Raw genomic sequence first — 18,536 nt, forward strand, 5'->3', positions numbered from 1 at the left:
TTTCAGCTGTACTTTTTCAGTTTATCTTTTAAATGACTTCTTCATTCCTCTAATTCATCCATCCTTGTTGTTATGGCGTCCATTTGGGTTTGTAATTTTAATTTACACTTGACTAGCTTTCAGCTCTTTTATCTCTGGAGAAAGGGATCCTCTGGTGTCTTCTATGCTTTTTGAAAGTCCAGCTAATATCCTTATAACTGTTGTTTTAAATTCTATTTAAGACATCTTACTTATATCTGTATTGATTAATTCTCTAGCCATCATTTCTTCCTGGTCTTTCTTTAGGGGTGAATTCCTCCATCTTGTAATTTTGGAGGTCAGAAGAAAGAAAAGAAAAAGAAAATTTTTTTCAATTAAAAGAATAAATGAAAAAAGCTAGGTATGTTTTGGTCTGCTTGTTTAGACAATCTTGAGAGAAAAAAGAAAAAAAATTTAAAAATAATACAATAATACAATAAAATAAAATTTAAAAATTACTTTTTCTGTATTCCCCCCCAAAAAAAACAGAAAACAAAAAAACCCAAAAGAAGCTAGATCCTGTTTCCCACAAAACTGAAGTTTTGCTGCACTCTATGATCAATAGACTTGTTGCATGCAAAAGGTTTGTGCTAGACTTCTTGGAGAGGGGCCTGCTGCTCCAATTCTCTGGTGGATTTGCCCTAGTGGTGATACACCAGCAGGGCTCAGCAGGACTGGCATAATTCTCCTGTAAAGCCATCTGTCCCTGGACTTTTGCTTATTGAGAGTTTTTTGATAACTGATTCAATTTCATTACTAGTAATCTCTCAGTTCGAATTTTTATTTCTTCCTGATTCAGTGTTAGAAGATTATATGTTTTTAGGAATTTACCTAGAAATTCTTCTAGGTTGTACAGTTTATTGGCATACAGTTTTCATGGTATTCTCATGTCCTTTGTATTTCTATGGTTGTTATTTCTCTTACTTTGTTTCTGATTTCATTCATTTTTATCTCAATGAGTCTAGGTAAAAGTTTATTGCTTTTCAAAGAATCAGTTCCTGGTTTCATTAATCTTTTCCACTTCTTTTAGTCTCTATTTCACTTATTCTGCTCTTTAGCTTTGCACTTTAATCTTATTTTTATAGCTTTCTTAGGTACAACAGTAGGTAGTTTATTTGAGATTTTCTTCTTTCTTTAGGTAGACGTGTAATGCTATAAACTTCCTTCTTAGAACTGCTTTTGCTCTGTACCAAAGATTTTGAACTGTTGTGTTTTAATTTTTGTTTGTCTCCATGTATGTTTAAATTTTCTCTTTGATTTCCTGGTTGGCTGATTCATCATTTAGTAGCATGCTGTTTAGCTTCCTTTTATTTGTGTTCTTTCCAGATTGATTTCTAATTACATGCCATTACATTGATATGATTTCAATTTCTTAAATTTTTTGAGACTTGATTTATGGCCTAATGTGTGATCTGTTCTGGAGACTATTCCATGTGCATTTAAAGAGAATGTGTATTCTACTGTTTGGGGATGGAATATTCTGTATATATCTGTTAGGTGCATCTGATCTAATGTGTCATTCAAAGCCACCATTTCCTTGCTAATTTTCTGCCTAGATGATCTATCTATCCATTGATGTGAGTGGGATATTAAAGTTCTCTAGTATTATGTATTACTGTCGATTTCTCCCTTTATATCTATTAATAATTGCTTTATGTATTTAGGTGCTTCTATGATGGGTGTGTAAATATTTTTAATCACAATAGACATTTATTTAAAGTAATACATTTGTAGCTCAAAGAGTTCCAAATTGTGCATTTCAGGTTTATCCAACTTATTAAAAATATTTGAGGACAGCTGCAACTGCAGATTTCAACTCCATGATTATTTCTTTGCCCATTCTTCTCTCTCTTTTCTTTCCCAAATAACTTCTTTCAGCTATGGGTCAAGGTAGACTGTATCCTCTTCATATTTTTTTTCCACTGCTCTTTAGGCAAGATCTGCTGCTTCATGGTCAGGTCCAGTACTCTCTTAATGTGAAACATCCTGTCATTATAAAGGTTCTCAGGAAGCCTTCTTAAGGCCTCTTTCACATCATCATTCTCATGTATTGTATCATCTTACATTAACCCCAGTTTATTGAACCATGCAGCATTCTAATACCATTTTTTAATACCCTCTAGCCACCAGCTTGATGCCACTACAGCAGGTCTGCTCACCATTTTGACCCGACACTGCTGGGTGCATAAACATTTATAATTGTTATATTCTCTTGTCAGATGCTTCCCTTTGTCATCATGTAGTCCTCTTCTTTGTCTTTTGCTACAGTCTGTTTCAAAATCGATGATGTCTGATATAAGTACTGCCATTCTGGTTTATTTTTTCTTCTACTTGCATGCTATATGTTTTTCTAGGCCTTCACTTTCAGTCTCTACATGTCTTTAGGTCTGAAGAGAGTCTCTTGTGGCAGCATATAGATGGGTTTAGGTTTATTTATCTATTCAATCACCCTTTGTCTTTTTTTATGTTATGTTAATCACCATACATTACATCATTAGTTTTTGATGTAGTGTTCCATGATTCATTGTTTGTGTATAACACCCAGTGCTCCATTCAGTACATGCCCTCTTTACTACCCATCACGAGGCTAATTCATCCCCCCACCCCCCACCCCTCTAGAACCCTCAGTTTGTTTCTCAGAGTCCATAGTGTCTCATGATTCTTTTACCCCTCCAATTCCCCCGTCCTTCATTTTTCCTTTCCTGCTATCTTCTTCTTTTTTTTAACATATAATGTATTATTTGTTTCAGAGGTACAGGTCCGTGATTCAACGGTCTTACACAATTCACAATTCTCACCATAGCACATACCCTCCCCAAAGTCTATCACACAGCTACCGCATCCCTCCCACCAGTCCAGCAACCCTCAGTTTGTTTCCTGAGATTAAGAAGTCCTCATATCAGTAAGATCATATGATACATGTCTTTCTCTGATTAACTTATTTCACTCAACATAATACCCTCCAATTCCATCCACGTCATTGCAAATGGCAAGATCTCATTCATTTTGATGGCTGCATAATATTCCATTGTATATATATACCACTTCTTCTTTATCCGTTCATCTGTCGATGGACATCTTGGCTCTTTCCATAGTTTGGCTACTGTGGACATTGCTGCTCTAAACATTGGGGTGCACGTACCCCTTTGGATTTGGATTCATATGTTTGGGGTAAATACCCAGTAGTGCAATTGCTGGATGATAAGGTAGCTCTATTTTCCAATTTTTGAGGAACCTCCATACTATTTTCCAGAGTGGCTGCTCCAGCTTGCATTCCCACCAAGAGTGTAGGAGGATTCCCCTTTCTCCGCATCCCCGCCAACATCTGTTGTTTCCTGACTTGTTAATTTTAGCCATTCTGACTGGTGTGAGGTGGTATCTCATTGAGGTTTTGATTTGGAATTCCCTGATGCCAAGCGATGTTGGGCAGTTTTTCAAGTGTCTGTTGGCAATTTGGATGTCTTCTTTGGAAAAATCTCTGTTCATTTCCTCTGCCCATTTCTTGATTGGATCATTTGTTCTTAGGGTGTTGAGTTTTAAGAAGTTCTTTATAGATTTTGGATACTAGCCCTTTATCTGATATGTCATTTGCAAATATCTTCTCCCATTCTGTCGATTGTCTTTTGGTTTTGTTGACTGTTTCCTTTGCTGTGCAAAAGATTTTATCTTGATGAAGTCCCAATAGTTCATTTTTACCCTTGCTTCCCTTGCCTTTGGTGATGTTTCTAGGAAGTTTTTGCAGCTGAGTTCGAAGAGGTTGCTCCCTTGATCTCCTTTAGGATTTTGATGGACTCCTGTCTCACATTTAGGACTTTCAACCATTTTGAGCCAATTTTTTCTGTGGTGTAAGGAAATGGTCCAGTTTCATTCTTCTGCATGAGGTTGTCCAATTTTCCCAACACCATTTGTTGAAGAGACTGTCTTTTTTCCATTGGACATTCTTTCCTGCTTTGTCAAAGATAAGTTGACCATAGAGTTGAGGGTCCATTTCTGGGCTCTGTATTCTCTTCCACTGATCTATGTGTCTGTTTTTGTGCCAGTACCATACTGTCTTGATGATGACAGCTTTGTAGTAGAGCTGGAAGTCCGGAATTGTGATGCTGCCAGCTTTGCTTTTCTTTTTCAACATTCCTCTGGCTATTCGGGGTCTATTCTGGTTCCATACAAATTTTAGGATTATTTTTTCCATTTCTTTGAATAAAGTGGATGGTATTTTGATAGGGATTGCATTAAATGTGCAGATTGCTCTAGGTAACATTGACATCTTCACAATGTTTGTTCTTCCAATCCATGAGCATGGAATGTTTTTCCATTTCTTTGTGTCTTCCTCAATTTCTTTCATGAGTATTTTATAGTTTTCTGAGTACAGATTCTTTGCCTCTTTGGTTACATTTATTCCTAGGTATTTTATGGTTTTGGGTGCAATTGTAAATGGGATCGACTCCTTAATTTCTCTTTCTTCTGTCTTGTTGTTGGTGTATAGGAATGCCACTGATTTCTGTGCATTGATTTTATATCCTGCTACATTACTGAATTCCTGTATGAGTTCTAGCAGTTTTAGGGTGGAGTCTTTTGGATTTTCCACATAAAGTATCATATCATCTGCAAAGTTTGACTTCTTCTTTGCCGATTTAGATGCCTTTGATTTCTTTTTGTTGTCTGATTGCTGTGGCTAGGACTTCTAATACTATGTTGAATAGCAGTGGTGATAGTGAACATCCCTGCTGTGTTCCTGACCTTAGGGGAAAAGCTCTCAGTTTTTCCCCATTATATTCGCTGTGGGTTTTTCATAGATGGCTTTTATGATATTGAGGTATGTGCCCTCTGTCCCTGTACTCTGAACAGTTTTGATCAAGAAAGAATGCTGTACTTTGTCAAACGCTTTCTCTGCATCTATTGAGAAGATCGTATGGTTCTTGTTCTTTCTTTTATTAATGTATTCTATCACATTGATTGATTGGCAGATGTTGAACCAACCTTGCAGCCCAGGGATAAATCCCACTTGTTCATGGTGAATAATATTTTAATGTACTGTTGGATCCTATTGGCTAGTATTTTGGTGAGAATTTTTGCATCCATGTGCATCAAGGATATTGGTCTGTAATTCTCCTTTTTGATGGGGTCTTTGTCTGGTTTGGGGATCAAGGTCATGGTGGCCTCATAAAAGGATTTTGGAAGTTTTCCTTCCACTTCTATTTTTTGGAACAGTTTCAGAAGAATAGGTATTAATTCTTCTTTAAATGTTTGGTAGAATTCCCCTGGGAAGCCATCTGGCCCTGGGCTTTTGTTTGTTGGGAGATTTTTGATGACTGCTTCAATTTCCTTTATATTTCCTTTATAGGTCAATTTCCTTTATATTTCCTTTATAAGTCTGTTCAGGTTTTCTATTTCTTCCTGGTTCAGTTTTGGTAGTTTTCACTTCTCTAGGAATGCTTCCATTTCTTCCAGGTTATCTAATTTGCTGGCATAGAGTTGCTCATAATATGTTCTTATAATTGTTTGTATTTCTTTGGTGTTGGTTGTGATCTCTTTCATTCATGATTTTATCTGGGTCATTTCTCTTCTCCTTTTGATAAGTCTGGCCAGGGGTTTATCAAACTTGTTAATTCTTTCAAAGAACCAGCTCCTAGTTTCATTGATCTGTTCTACTGTTTTGGTTTCTAGTTCATTGATTTCTGCTCTGATCTTTATGATTTCTCTTCTCCTGCTGGGTTTAGGCTTTCTTTGCTGTTCTTTCTCCAGCTCCTTTAGGTGTAGGGTTAGGTTGTGTATTTGAGACCTTTCTTGTTTCTTGAGAAAGGCTTGTATTGCTATATACTTTCCTCTTAGGACTGCCTTTGCTGTATCCCAAAGATTTTGAACAGTTGTGTTTTCATTTTCATTGGTTTCCATGAATTTTTTTAATTCTTCTTTAATTTCCTGGTTGACCCATTCATTCTTTACTATGTTGCTCTTTAGCCTCCATGTAATTGAGTTCTTTCTGACTTTCCTCTTGTGATTAAGTTCTTGTTTCAACGCATTGTGGTCTGGGGCGCCTGGATGGCTCAGATGGTTAAGCGTCTGCCTTTGGCTCAGGTCATGATCCTGGGGTCCTGGGATCCAGTCCCGCATCAGGATCCCTGCTTCTTGGGAGCCTGCTTCTCCCTCTGCCTCTCTCTCTCTTTGTCTCTCATGAATAAATAAATAAGGTCTTAAAAAAAAAGCAATGTTGTCTGAAAATATGCAGGGAATGATCCCAATCTTTTGGTACCGGTTGAGACCTGATTTGTGACCTAGGATGTGATCTATTCTGGAGAATGTTCCATGGGCACTAGAGAAGAATATGTATTCCATTGCTTTGGGATGGAATGTTCTGAATATATCTGTGAAGTACATCTGGTCCAGTGTGTCATTGAAAGTCTTTATTTCCTTGTTGATCTTTTGCTTAGATGATCTGTCCATTTCAGTCAGGGGGGTGTTAAAATCCCCCACTATTATTGTATTGTTGTCAATGTGTTTCTTTGCTTTTGTTATTAATTGACTTATATAATTGGCTGCTCCCATGTTAGAGGCATAGATATTTACCATTGTTAGATCTTCTTGTTGGATAGACCCTTTAAGTAGTATATAGTGTCCTTCCTCATCTCTTATTATAGTGTTTGTTTTAAAATCTAATTTGTATAATATAAGGATTGCCACCCCAGCTTTCTTTTGGTGTCCATTAGCATGGTAAATTTTTTCCACCCCCTCACTTTCAATCTGGGGGTGTCTTTGGGTCTAAAATGAGTCTCTTGCAGACAGCATATCGATGGGTCTTGTTTTTTTATCCAATCTGAGAGCCTGTGTCCTTTGGGGCATTTAGCCATTTACATTCAGGGTAACTATTGAAAGATATGAATTTAGTGCCATTGTATTGCCTGTAAGGTGACTGTTACTATATATTGTCTGTGTTCCTTTCTGGTGTATGTTACTTTTAGGCTCTGTCTTTGCTTAGAGGACCCCTTTCAATATTTGTTGTAGGGCTGATTTAGTGTTTGCAAATTCCTTTAGTTTTTGTTTGTCCTGGAAGCTTTTTATCTCTCCTTCTATTTTCAATGACAGCCTAGCTGGATATAGTATTCTTGGCTGCATATTTTTCTCTTTTAGCGCTCTGAATATATCATGCCAGTCCTTTCTGGCCTGCCAGGCCTCTGCGGATAGGTCTGTTGCCAATCTAATGTTTCTACCATTGTAGGTTACAGATCTCTTATCCCAAGGTGCTTTCGGGATTTTCTCTTTGTCTCTGAGACTCGTAAGTTTTACTATTAGATGTCAGGGTGTTGACCTATTTTTAGGGGAGTTTTCTGTACCTCCTGGATTTTGATGCCTGTTTCCTTCCCCAAATTAGGGAAGTTCTCTGCTATAATTTGCTCCAATATACCTTCTGCCCCTCTTTCTCTTTCTCCTTCTTCTGGGATCCCAATTATTCTAATATTGTTTTGTCTTATGGTATCACTTATCTCTCGAATTCTGCCTTCATGATCAGTAGTTCTTTATCTCTCTTTTTCTCAGCTTCTTTATTTTCCATCATTTGGTCTTCTATATCATTAATTTGCTCTTCTGCCTCATTTATCCTAGCAGTGAGAGCCTCCATTTTTTATTGCACCTCATTAATAGCCTTTTTGATTTCGACTTAGTTAGATTTTAGTTCTTTTATTTCTCCAGAAAGGGATTAGTTCTTTTATTTCTCCAGAAAGGGTTTCTCTGATATCTTCCATGCTTTTTTCAAGCCCAGCTTAAAATTGTCATTCTGAACTCTAGTTCCAACATCTTACTAATGTCCATATTGATTAGGTCCCTGGCAGTTGGTACCGCCTCTTTTTTTTTTTTTGAGGTGATTTTTTCTGTCTTGTCATTTTGTCCAGAGGAGAATAGATGAATGAGAGAACAAAATGCTAACAGGGTAACAATGACCCCAGAAAAATATACACTAAACAAATCAGAAGAGACCTGAAACTGGGAGGAAAGAAAAGGAAAAAAAAAAAAAACAGAATATGATCAAATATGATCATGCTGGTGCATAGATCAGTGCCACACACTAGATTTTGGGCTTATTTTGGTCTGTTAGAAGAGAGTGCCTCCCAAAATTTTAAAGAAAGAAAAGCTTATATATGGACAAAAATAAGGGTAAATACAATGAAGGAATGGAATATGACTGTAAGGTGAAAATTATAAAAGATTTTATAAAAGATAAGAAGTTGGTTGAAAAAAGAAAGAAGAGGATTAAAAAAGGGGGGGAGAGAATGTGATCAGGCAGGAGACTAGAATAAAGCCATACACTACAGATTTAGGGTATATTTTGGTCTGTTAGAAGAAACTGTATCCCAAAATTTTAAAGAGAGAACAATATATATATGGTTAACTACTATGAAGGGATAGAATATGACTCTAAAAATGAAAAATAAAAGATTTTTTTAAAAAGGGGATTGATAAGATGTTGGTTGAAAAAGGGAAAAAGAAAAATTCAAAAAACAGAAAAAAGAAAATTTTAAAAATTAACTTAAAAAACTAACGAATCATGGGGAAAAAGCCATGAATTCTATGTGCAGTATTCCCCTAGTGCTAGAGTTCTGCCGTTCTCCATGATTGGTAAACTTGGTCTTCACTGACTGTTCTTGATGATCTTCTGGGGGAGGGGCCTGTTGCAGTGGTTCTCAGATGTCTTTGCCAGAGGCGGAATTGCCTCGCCCTTCCCGGGTCTGAGGTAAGGAATCTGCTCGGCTTTGCTCTCAGGAGATTTTGTTCCCTGCAAGCTTTCCGTGCAGCTTTGGAGGATGAGAGTGAAAATGGCAGCCTCCCAATCTCCAGCCCGGAGGAGCTGAGAACTCAGGGCCCTGCTCCTCAGTGTGCCCCCAGAGAAAAGCAGTCAATCACTCCCGTCTCCCCAGTCTCCAGCTGCACTCTGTGCTCACCCGGCCTGTGACTGAGCATTTCTATCTCTGGCACATGGCCCTGTTTGGAGTCTCCAAGCCCAGCAGATCCCTGCAATGCACTCCCGCACCGCTCCTCCCCTGGGGAGGAAGGGGAGTCTCCCCGGATTTGCCACTAGTTGGGTCCCTGCTGGAAGAGCAATGGCCCGACTGTGCCGTGGATCACAGCTTAGGGCAACCCCAAGCTGAGAGCCTGCCCTCGGCTCCATCTCTGCAGCTGGCTTCCCTGCTCCGATACCTGGGAGCTCTGCCGCCCTCAGGCATCCCTGGTCTTTCTGTGACCCCGAAGGTCCTCAGACGACACTGTCCCAGTTAGCCACTAGAGCGACGTCCCTCAGCAGAGCCAACTTATAAAATTTCCGATTTTGTGCTCCACTGCTCTATCACTTTTTGGTAGCCGCTGATGGAGGCCCCCTCTCCCACCATCTATCTTCCGAATATCACCTCGGATTCACTTCTCTGCATGTCCTAACTTCCAGAAAGTAGTCATTTTCTGTTCAGGGAGTTGCTGCTATTCTCCGATCTCCTGTTGAGTTTGTAGGTGTTTGGAATGGTTTAATCCCTATCTAGCTGAATTCCTAGGACCAGATGAAATTTAGGTCTCCTACTCCTCTGCCATCTTGCTCCTCCCCTCTCCCTTTGTCTTTTGATTGGAGCATTTAGTCCATTTAAAGTAATTGCTGATAAGTATGTATTTATTGCCATTTTATTCATTGTTTTTTTAGTTGTTTTTGTAGTTCTCTTCTTTCCTCTTGTTCTCTACCCTTATGGTTTCATGGCTTTCTTTAGCATTATGTTTGGATGCCACTCTCTTTATTTTTTGTGTATCTATTATAGGTTTTTGATTTGTAGTCACCATTGCCATTACATTCATATATAACATCTTTTTTTAATTTTTTATTGTTATGTTAATCACCATATATTACATCATTGGTTTTTGATGCAGTGTTCCATGATTGATTGTTTGTTCATAACACCCAGTGCTCCATGCAGAACGTGCCCTCCTCAATACCCATCACCAGGCTAACCGATCCCCCTACCCGCCTCCCCTCTAGAACCCTCAGTTTGTTTTTCAGAGTCCATCATCTCTCATGGTTCGTCTCCCCCTCTGACTTACTCCCCTTCGTCCTTCCTTTCCTGCTATCTTCTTCTTTTTCTTTTTTCTTAAAATATGTTGCATTATTTGTTTCAGAAATACAGATCTGTGATTCAACAGTCTTGCACAATTCACAGCGCTCACCGTAGCACATACCCTCCCCAATGTCTATCACCCAGTCACCCCATCCCTCCCACCCCCAACCACTCTAGTAACACTCAGTTTCTTTCCTGAGATTAAGAATTCCTCATATCAGTGAGGTCATGCGACACATGTCTTTCTCTGATTGACTTATTTCACTCAACATAACGCCCTCCAGTTCCATCCACGTCGTTGCAAATGGCAAGATCTCATTCCTTTTGATGGCTGCATAATATTCCATTGTGTATATATACCACTTCTTCTTTATCCATTCATCTGTCGATGGACATCTTGGCTCTTTCCACAGTTTGGCTATGGTGGACATTGCTGCTATAAACATTGGGGTGCACGTACCCCTTCAGGTCCCTACATTTGTATCTTTGGGGTAAATACCCAGTAGTGCAATTGCTGGATCGAATGGAAGCTCTAATTTCAACTGTCTGGGGAACTTCCATACCTTTTTCCAGAGTGGTTGCACCAACTTGCATTCCCACCAACAGTGTAGGAGGGTTCCCCTTTCTCCACATCCCCGCCAACATCTGTCGTTCCCTGACTTGTTAATTTTAGCCATTCTGACGGGTGTGAGGTGGTATCTCATTGAGGTTTTGATTTGGATTTCCCTGATGCGAGTGATGTTGAGCACTTTTTCATGTGCCTGTTGGCCATTTGGATGTCTTCTTTGGAGAAATGTCTGTTCATGTCTTCTGCCCATTTCTTGATTGGATTATTTGTTCTTTGGGTGTTGAGTTTGATGAGTTCTTTATAGATTTTGGATACTAGCCCTTTATCTGATATGTCATTTGCAAATATTTTCTCCCATTCTGTCGGTTGTCTTTTGGTTTTGTGGACTGTTTCTTTTGCTTTGCAAAAGCTTTTTATCTTGATGAAATCCCAATAGTTTATTTTTGCCCTGGCTTCCCGTGCCTTTGGCGATATATCTAGGAAGAAGTTGCTGCGGCTGAGGTCGAAGAGGTTGCTACCTGTGTTCTCCTTTAGGATGTTGATGGACTCCTGTCTCACATCTAGGTCTTTCAACCATTTTGAGTCTATTTTTGTGTGTGGTGTAAGGAAATGGTCCAGTTTCATTCTTCTGCATGTGGCTGTCCAATTTTCCCAGCACCATTTATTGAAGAGACTGTCTTTTCCATTGGATATTTCTTCCTGATTTGTTGAAGATTAGTTGACCATAGAGTTGAGGGTCCATAACTGGGATCTCTTTTCTGTTCCATTGATCTCTGTGTCTGTTTTTGTGTCAATACCATGGTGTCTTGGTGACCACAGCTTTGTAATATAGCATGAAATCAGGCATTGTGATGCCCCCAGCTTTGTTTGTCTTTTTCAGCATTCCCCTGGCTATTTGGTATCTCTTCTGGTTCCCTACAAATTTTAGGATTGTTTGTTCCTGCTCTGTGAAAAATGCCAATGATATTTTGATAAGGATGACATTGAAAGTGTAGATTGCTCTGGGCAGCATAGACATTTTCACAATGTTTATTCTTCCAATCCATGAACATGGAATGTTTTTCCATCTCTTTGTGTCTTCCTCCATTTCTTTTGTAAGCTTTCTGTAGTTTCTAGAGTATAGATCCTTTACCTCTTTGGTTAGGTTTATTCCTAGGTACCTTATGGGTTTTGGTGCTATTGTAAATGGAATCGATTCCTTCATTTCCCTTTCTACAGTCACATTGTTAGTGTATAGAAAACCAACTGATTTCTGTGCATTGATTTTGTATCCTGCCACCTTGCTGTTCTACCAATTTTTGAGTGGAATCTTTGGGTTTTCCACATGGAGTATCATGTCATCTGCGAAGAGTGAGAGTTTGCCTTCTTCTTTGCCAATTTGAATGCCTTTTCTTTCTTTTTGTTGTCTGATTACTGATGCTAGGAGTTCTAGTACTATGTTGAACAGCAGTGGTGAGAGTGGGCATCCCTGTCATGTTCCTGACCTTAAGGGAAAGCTCTGTTTTTCCCCATTGAGAATGATATTCGCTGTGGGCTTTTATGATATTGAGGAACATTCCCTCTATCCCTACACTCTGAAGAGTTTTAATCAAGAAAGGATGCTGTATTTTGTCAAACGTTTTTCTGCATCTGTTGAAAGGATCATATGGTTCTTGTCTTTTTCTTTTATTAATGTGCTCTATCACGTTCATTGGTTTACAAAAGTTGAACCACCCTTGCATCCCAGGAATAAATCCTACCTGGTTGTGATGGATAATGCTTTTAATGTACTGTTGTATCCTATTGGCTAGGATCTTATTGAGTATTTTGGCATCCATGTTCATCAAAGATATTGGTCTGTAATTCTCCTTTTTGTTGGGGTCTTTGTCTGGTTTTGGGATCGAGGTAATGCTGGCCTCATAGAAAGAGTTTAGAAGTTTTCCTTCTGTTTCTATCTTTTTGAAACAGCTTCAGTAGAATAGGTATTATTTCTTCTTTAAATGTTTGTTAGAATTCCCCTGGGAAGCCATCTGGCCCTGGACTTTTGTTTTTTGGGAGGTTTTTGATTACTGCTTCAATTTCCTTACTGCTTATTGGTCTACTCAGATTGTCTATCTTCCTGTTCCAGTCTTGGTAGTTTGTAAGTTTCCAGGAAGGCAACCACTTCATCCAGGTTGCTTAGTTTGTTGGCATATAGTTGCTATTAATAATTTCTAATGATTGTTTCTATTTCTTTGGTGTTAGTAATGATCTATCCCCTTTCATTCATGATTTTATTAATTTGGGTGCTTTCTCATTTCTTTTGGATAAGTCTGGCCAGAGGTTTATTGATCTTATTAATTCTTTCAAAGAACCAGCTTCTAGTTTCGATGGTCTGCTCTACTGTTTTTCTGGTTTTTCTATTTCATTGATCTCTGCTCTTTATTATTTCTCTTCTCCTGCTTGTTTTAGGTTTTATTTGCTGCTCTTTCTCCAGCTCCTTTAGGTGTAAGGTTAGCTTGTGCATTTAGGATTTTTCTACTTTTTTGAGAGAGGCTTGGATGGCTATATATTTCCCCCCTTACAATTGCCTTTGCAGTATCCCATAAGTTTTGGACCAATGTGTTTTCATTATCATTGGTTTCCATGGATTGTTTAAATTCTTCTTTAATTTTCTAGTTGACCCAATCATTCTTTAGCAGGATGCTCTTTAACTTCCAAGTGTTTGAATTCCTTCCAAATTTTCTCTTGTGATTGAGTTCCAGTTCGAAGCATTGTGGTCTGATAACAAGCAGGGAATAATCTCAATCTTTTGGTATTGGTTGAGACCTGATTTGTGACCCAGGATGTGATCTATTCTGGAGAAAGTTTCATGTGCACTCGAGAAGAATGGGTATTCTGTTGTTTTAGGGTGGAATGTTCTGTATATATCTATGAAGTCCATATGGTCCAATGTGTCCTTCAAAGTTCTTGTTTCTTTGTTGATCTTCTGGTTAGATGATCTGTCCATTGTTGAGAGTGGAATATTGAGGTCTCCTAGTATTAATGTGTTATTATCAATATGATTCTTTATTTTGGTTAGCAGTTGGCTTATGTAGTTGGCTGCTCCCATGTTGGTGGCATAGATATTTACAACTGAAAGGTTTTCTTATTGGATAGACCCTTTAAGTATGATATAGTGTCCCTCTACATCTCTTACTACAGTCTTTGGTTTAAAATCTAATTTGATATGAGAATTGCTACCTCCACTTTCTTTTGAGGTCCATTGGCATGATAAATGATTCTCCATCCCCTCACTCTCAATCTAGAGGTATCTTTAGGTTCAAAATGAGTCTCTTGTAAACAGCATATGGATGGGCCATGTCTTTTTATCAATCTGTAACCCTGTGCCATTTCATGGGAGCATTTAGGCCATTCACATTGAGGGTAACTATTGAAAGATATGAATTTAGTGCCACCATATTGCCTGTAAGTCCCTGTTCTATAGGTTTTCTCTGTAAATTTCTGGTTTATGTTACTCTTGAGGTCTTTCTTCTTTTATAGAACCCCCTTAAAATTTCTTGCAGGGCTGATTTGATGATCACATATTCTTTCAATTTCTGCTGGTCCTGGAAGCTCTTTGTCTCTCCATCCATTCTGATTGACCACCTTGCTGGATAAAGGATCCTTGGCTGCATGTTATTCTCATTTAGTACCCTGAATATGTCTTGCCAGCCCTTTCTGGCTTGCCAGGTCTCTGTGGATAGGTGTGACGTTATTCTGATGTTCCTCCCTCCATACATAAGAAATCTCTTCCCCCTAGCTGCTCTCAGGATGGCTTCCTTGGTTCTAAGATCTGCAGGTTTTACTACTATATGCTGGGGCATTGGTCTGTTCTCATTGATCTTGAGAGGGGTCCTCTCTGCCTCTTAGACACGAATGCTTGTTTCCTTCCCCAGATAAAGGAAGTTCTCAGCTATGATTTGCTCAAATATGCCTTCTAGTCCTCTCTCTCCACCGCTTCAGGGATCCCAATAACTCTGATATTGGAACATTTCATGGTGCCCTTGATCTCTAAGTCTGATCTCATGGGCTTGTAGCTATTTATCCATATCCTCCTCAGCTTCCTTCCTTTCTGTCAGCTTATCTTCTAGATCACTAATTCATTCTTCTGCCTCATTTACCCTGGCTGTAAGAGTATCCAATTTGGACTGTATCTCATTCATAGCATTTTAAGTTTGGCCTGATTAGATCTCATTTCTGCCTCAGAGATTCCATATTGTCACTAATGGTTTTCTCAAGCCTAGCTACTGACTTCATAATTGCTACCCTGAAGTCTTTCTCTGACATCTTGCTTATATCCATATCCATTAGGTCTGTGGCAGAGGCCATTTTCTCTGGTTCTTTCCTTTGTTGGGAGTTCCTCCTCCTAGTCATTCTGTTGAGGGATGGTTGAGGGAATGTACTGAATCCAAAATACCATGACCCAAGCAAGATGCACCGTAGGAAAATCCAGAGCAGTTGGAAGGCACCGCTGAAAAGATAAAGCCAAAATGAAACACAAGAATAAAATTTATAGAATTTTTTTAAAATTTGGAAAAAAATTTTTTATTTTTTATTGTTATGTTAATCACCATACATTACATTAGAAAAAAATTTTTAAGGGTGGGGTGAGGGGCGCCTGGGTGCCTCAGTTGGTTAAGCATCTGCCTTCAGCTCAGGTCATGATCCCAGCGTCCTGGGATGGAGCCCCACATCGGGCTCCCTGCTCAGAGGAGAGCCTGTTTCTCCCTCTCCCTCTGCCTGAGGCTCTGCCTACTTGTGCTCTCTCTCTCTTTCTCTGTCAAGTAAATAAATATAATCTTTGGGGGAAAAAAGAGTGGGGTGAGGGGAAGCAGGGCTACAGTCTCTCAGTGTGGAGAAAATAGAGTGTTTCAGTTGTTCCTGGGTGTATTTTGTTCTGTTTGTTAGATGACACTACTTCCCAAAATTACAGGGAAAGTAAAACTTGTAAAGGTAATATTGAATAAGGAAAGAAGGACTGCACTGAAGCATATATCTATAAAAAAAATAGGTGTGAAAAAGTACAAGTTAAAAAGCTACTATGAAATACGTTAAACATCTAGTTGAAATGAGAAAAACGTACAAAGAAAAAACATAGAGGAAGCAGGAGGGCCCTGCTGCACTGTTTCTCAGGCAATCTCGCCTGGGCAGAGTTGCCCTGCACCCTGTCTGGGGGTTCGGCTCCTTAGAAACCGGTTTTTTGAGCTTTTGTTTTCTGGCAGCTTTCCGTGCCTCTTCCGAGGGTCAAAGCAAAAATGGCCACCCCCAGATCTCTGTCCCAGAGCAGAGAAATCACAGTCTGTTCTCTTCATTAAACCCTCCAGAACACAATCTCTGTTTCCGTATGAGCCTCTGAAAACCACAGCCACCCACAGTGCATGCCTACAGGGACTCTCTCACAGGTCGACCCAGGGACTGGTGTGTGTCCCTGCCTTTTGTGCTTCTAAAACTGTGAGTAGTTGCAGGCTCACAGGGGCTTGCAAGTGTGCACCCACAGGTCCTGGATCCTGTCTGGGGGCTGCTCTAAAGCCTTTTCCCTGACACTACCGCTCTGTGAGTTTTTGCCCATTCCAGGCGCAGGACGCTTTTGCTCCCCAGTGTTATATCACTTTTCAGGTGCCAACTTATGGAGGCTCCATCCCCCTTCTGTTTATCTTCCAATATCTCTCTGCAGATTCATGACTCACCCCTTCCTACCTCAAGACAGGTGGTGTTTTTCTGCTTGTAAAGATCCAAATATATATTCTTACTTCTCAGGCTGATTTCATGGGTGTTCAGAATGGTTTGGTAGATAGCCAGCTAAATTCAGGGGACCAATTGAAACAAAGTCCCCTACTCTTCCACCATCTTGCCTCTTCTCTCATCTGTTTATTTTTTAATCTGATTGTGTGTGTGTTGCATGTGTGTGCACATGTTGAGTTATGTAAGTTCTTTATGTATTTTCAATATTAAACACTTAATTCGATTTGTCATTTGCAAATATCCTCTCCCATTCACTAATTTGTCTTTTTGTTGTATTGCTGTGCAGAAGCTTTTTATTTTGGTTTAGTCCCAATAATTTATTTTCGCTTTTGTTTTCCTGGCCTCAGGAGATATATCCACAAATGTGTTGCTAAGACCAATGTCTGAGTGATGACTCCTGTTTTATTTTAGGAATTTTATGGTTTCACGTCTCAAATTTACGTCTTTAATCCATTTTTAGTTTATTTTTGTGTATGGCATAAGAAAGTGGTCCAGTTGCATTCTTTTGTATGTAGCTGTCCGGATTTCCCAACACCGTTTATTGAAAAGACAGAATATATTGTATATTCCTGCCTCCTTTATTGTGGGTTAATTAACCAGATAAGTGTGTTTTTATTTCTGGGCTCTCTGGAGGACATTATGCTAAGTGAAATAAACCAGACAGAGAAAGATGAAAACTGCATGATCTCACTTTTATGTAGAGTCTTTAAAAAGTTGAACTCATAGTACCAAAGAATAGAATGGTGGTTACCAGGTGCAAGGAGGTGGGAAAAGTGAGAAATGTTGGTCAAAGAGTACAAACTTTCAGTTATAAGTAAGTTTTGGAGACCTACTGGTCGCCACAAATACTGCATGGTGACTATATTTAATAATATATTGTAAATTTGAAATCTGACAAGAGAGTAAATCTCAAGTGTTCTTATCACAAAAAAGTATGTGAAGTGATGGATATGTTAATTTGCTTGATTTTGGTAATCATTTTATAATATATACATATATCAAAACATCATGTTCTATACCTTAAACATATAATTTTTGTCAATCATATTTCAAAAAGCTGGGGGAAGCTGGAAAATAAGAAGATAAAAGGAAAACAAATGGACAATATAATTCCTTTGACACTTTTAAGAGAGTGTATGTATGTTTGTGCCTTTTTATAAAGGTATGTGGAAAATATCAGTACTATCTCTAGGTAGTAGGAATATTTTGCCTTGTACTTATTTATATTCTCTAATGTTTTCCTAATGGAAATTTATTACCAATAAACAAAATATGAAGATAAAAAAGAACTTAAGAAAAATGAAAGAGAAAAATATTTGATTATATTTTAAAAGCACAATAGTCCTCAGACTTTTAGTATCAAACAAAAAACATGCACAAGAATATCTTAAGGCAGATTTTTTAATGTATTTAATGTATGGGTTTTTTAAGGTAGAGAAGTCTTATCAATCTACTCATTACTTTTGATTGTCATAGTTCAGAATTTATCAATATTCTTTTTCATGCAAATGCTAACAGGAAGGTATTAAGAATATTTTGATAATTCTGTGGTGTAGAAAAAATACACCTGGAGCACCTGGGTGGCTCAGTCAGTTAAGCGTCTGCCTTCAGCTCAGATCATGATCCTGCGGTCCTGGGATCGAGTCCCACATCAGGATCCTTGCTCGGCCGGGAGCCTGCTTCTCCCTCTGCCCCTCCCCCTGCTTGTGCATTCACACTGTCTCTCTGTCTCTCTCACAAATAAGTAAATAAAAATCTTTTTAAAAAAAAGAAAAGAAAAAATACACCTTTCAAATCATATATTTTCTACTAAGGGTTTTACCACTTTGACCAATGTAATTAATCTTTCTTATTTCTCAATATACTGGGATATATGGTTTCTCCCACTTTTCTTATAATTTTTCTCCTTAGATTATAATTATCCCTCTATATCTCTTCTCCTCTTTCAAGTATCCACACACAAAGAGCCAGTTTTAGACATAGGCAGTAGTAGGAAATGTTAGGACTTAAAAAAAAAAAACTATTATATAAATATCCGCATCATTTCACAAAACAAAGAACATTTTAACCCCCAAAGGAGAGTAATTATCTTTGGCTAGAGGTAAGTTTTAAGTTAAATAAGTTCAGCT

At 38.6% G+C, this 18,536-nt stretch overlaps 1 protein-coding gene and 1 pseudogene across 1 annotated transcript in view; one reads left to right on the plus strand and one right to left on the minus strand.

Annotated features, from left to right (window-relative positions):
• LOC114198787 (phospholipid-transporting ATPase ABCA3-like) overlaps positions 1–18,536 on the plus strand; it is a 193,365-nt gene that overhangs the window by 80,736 nt on the left and 94,093 nt on the right.
• Positions 1,843–2,180, minus strand: LOC114198798 (cytochrome b-c1 complex subunit 7 pseudogene; annotated as a pseudogene).

Source organism: Eumetopias jubatus, unplaced genomic scaffold (assembly GCF_037043125.1).
Source record: "Eumetopias jubatus isolate StellerSeaLion01/CBP00866 unplaced genomic scaffold, mEumJub1_p1.0 scaffold_12, whole genome shotgun sequence".
Classification (NCBI taxonomy): domain Eukaryota; kingdom Metazoa; phylum Chordata; class Mammalia; order Carnivora; family Otariidae; genus Eumetopias; species Eumetopias jubatus.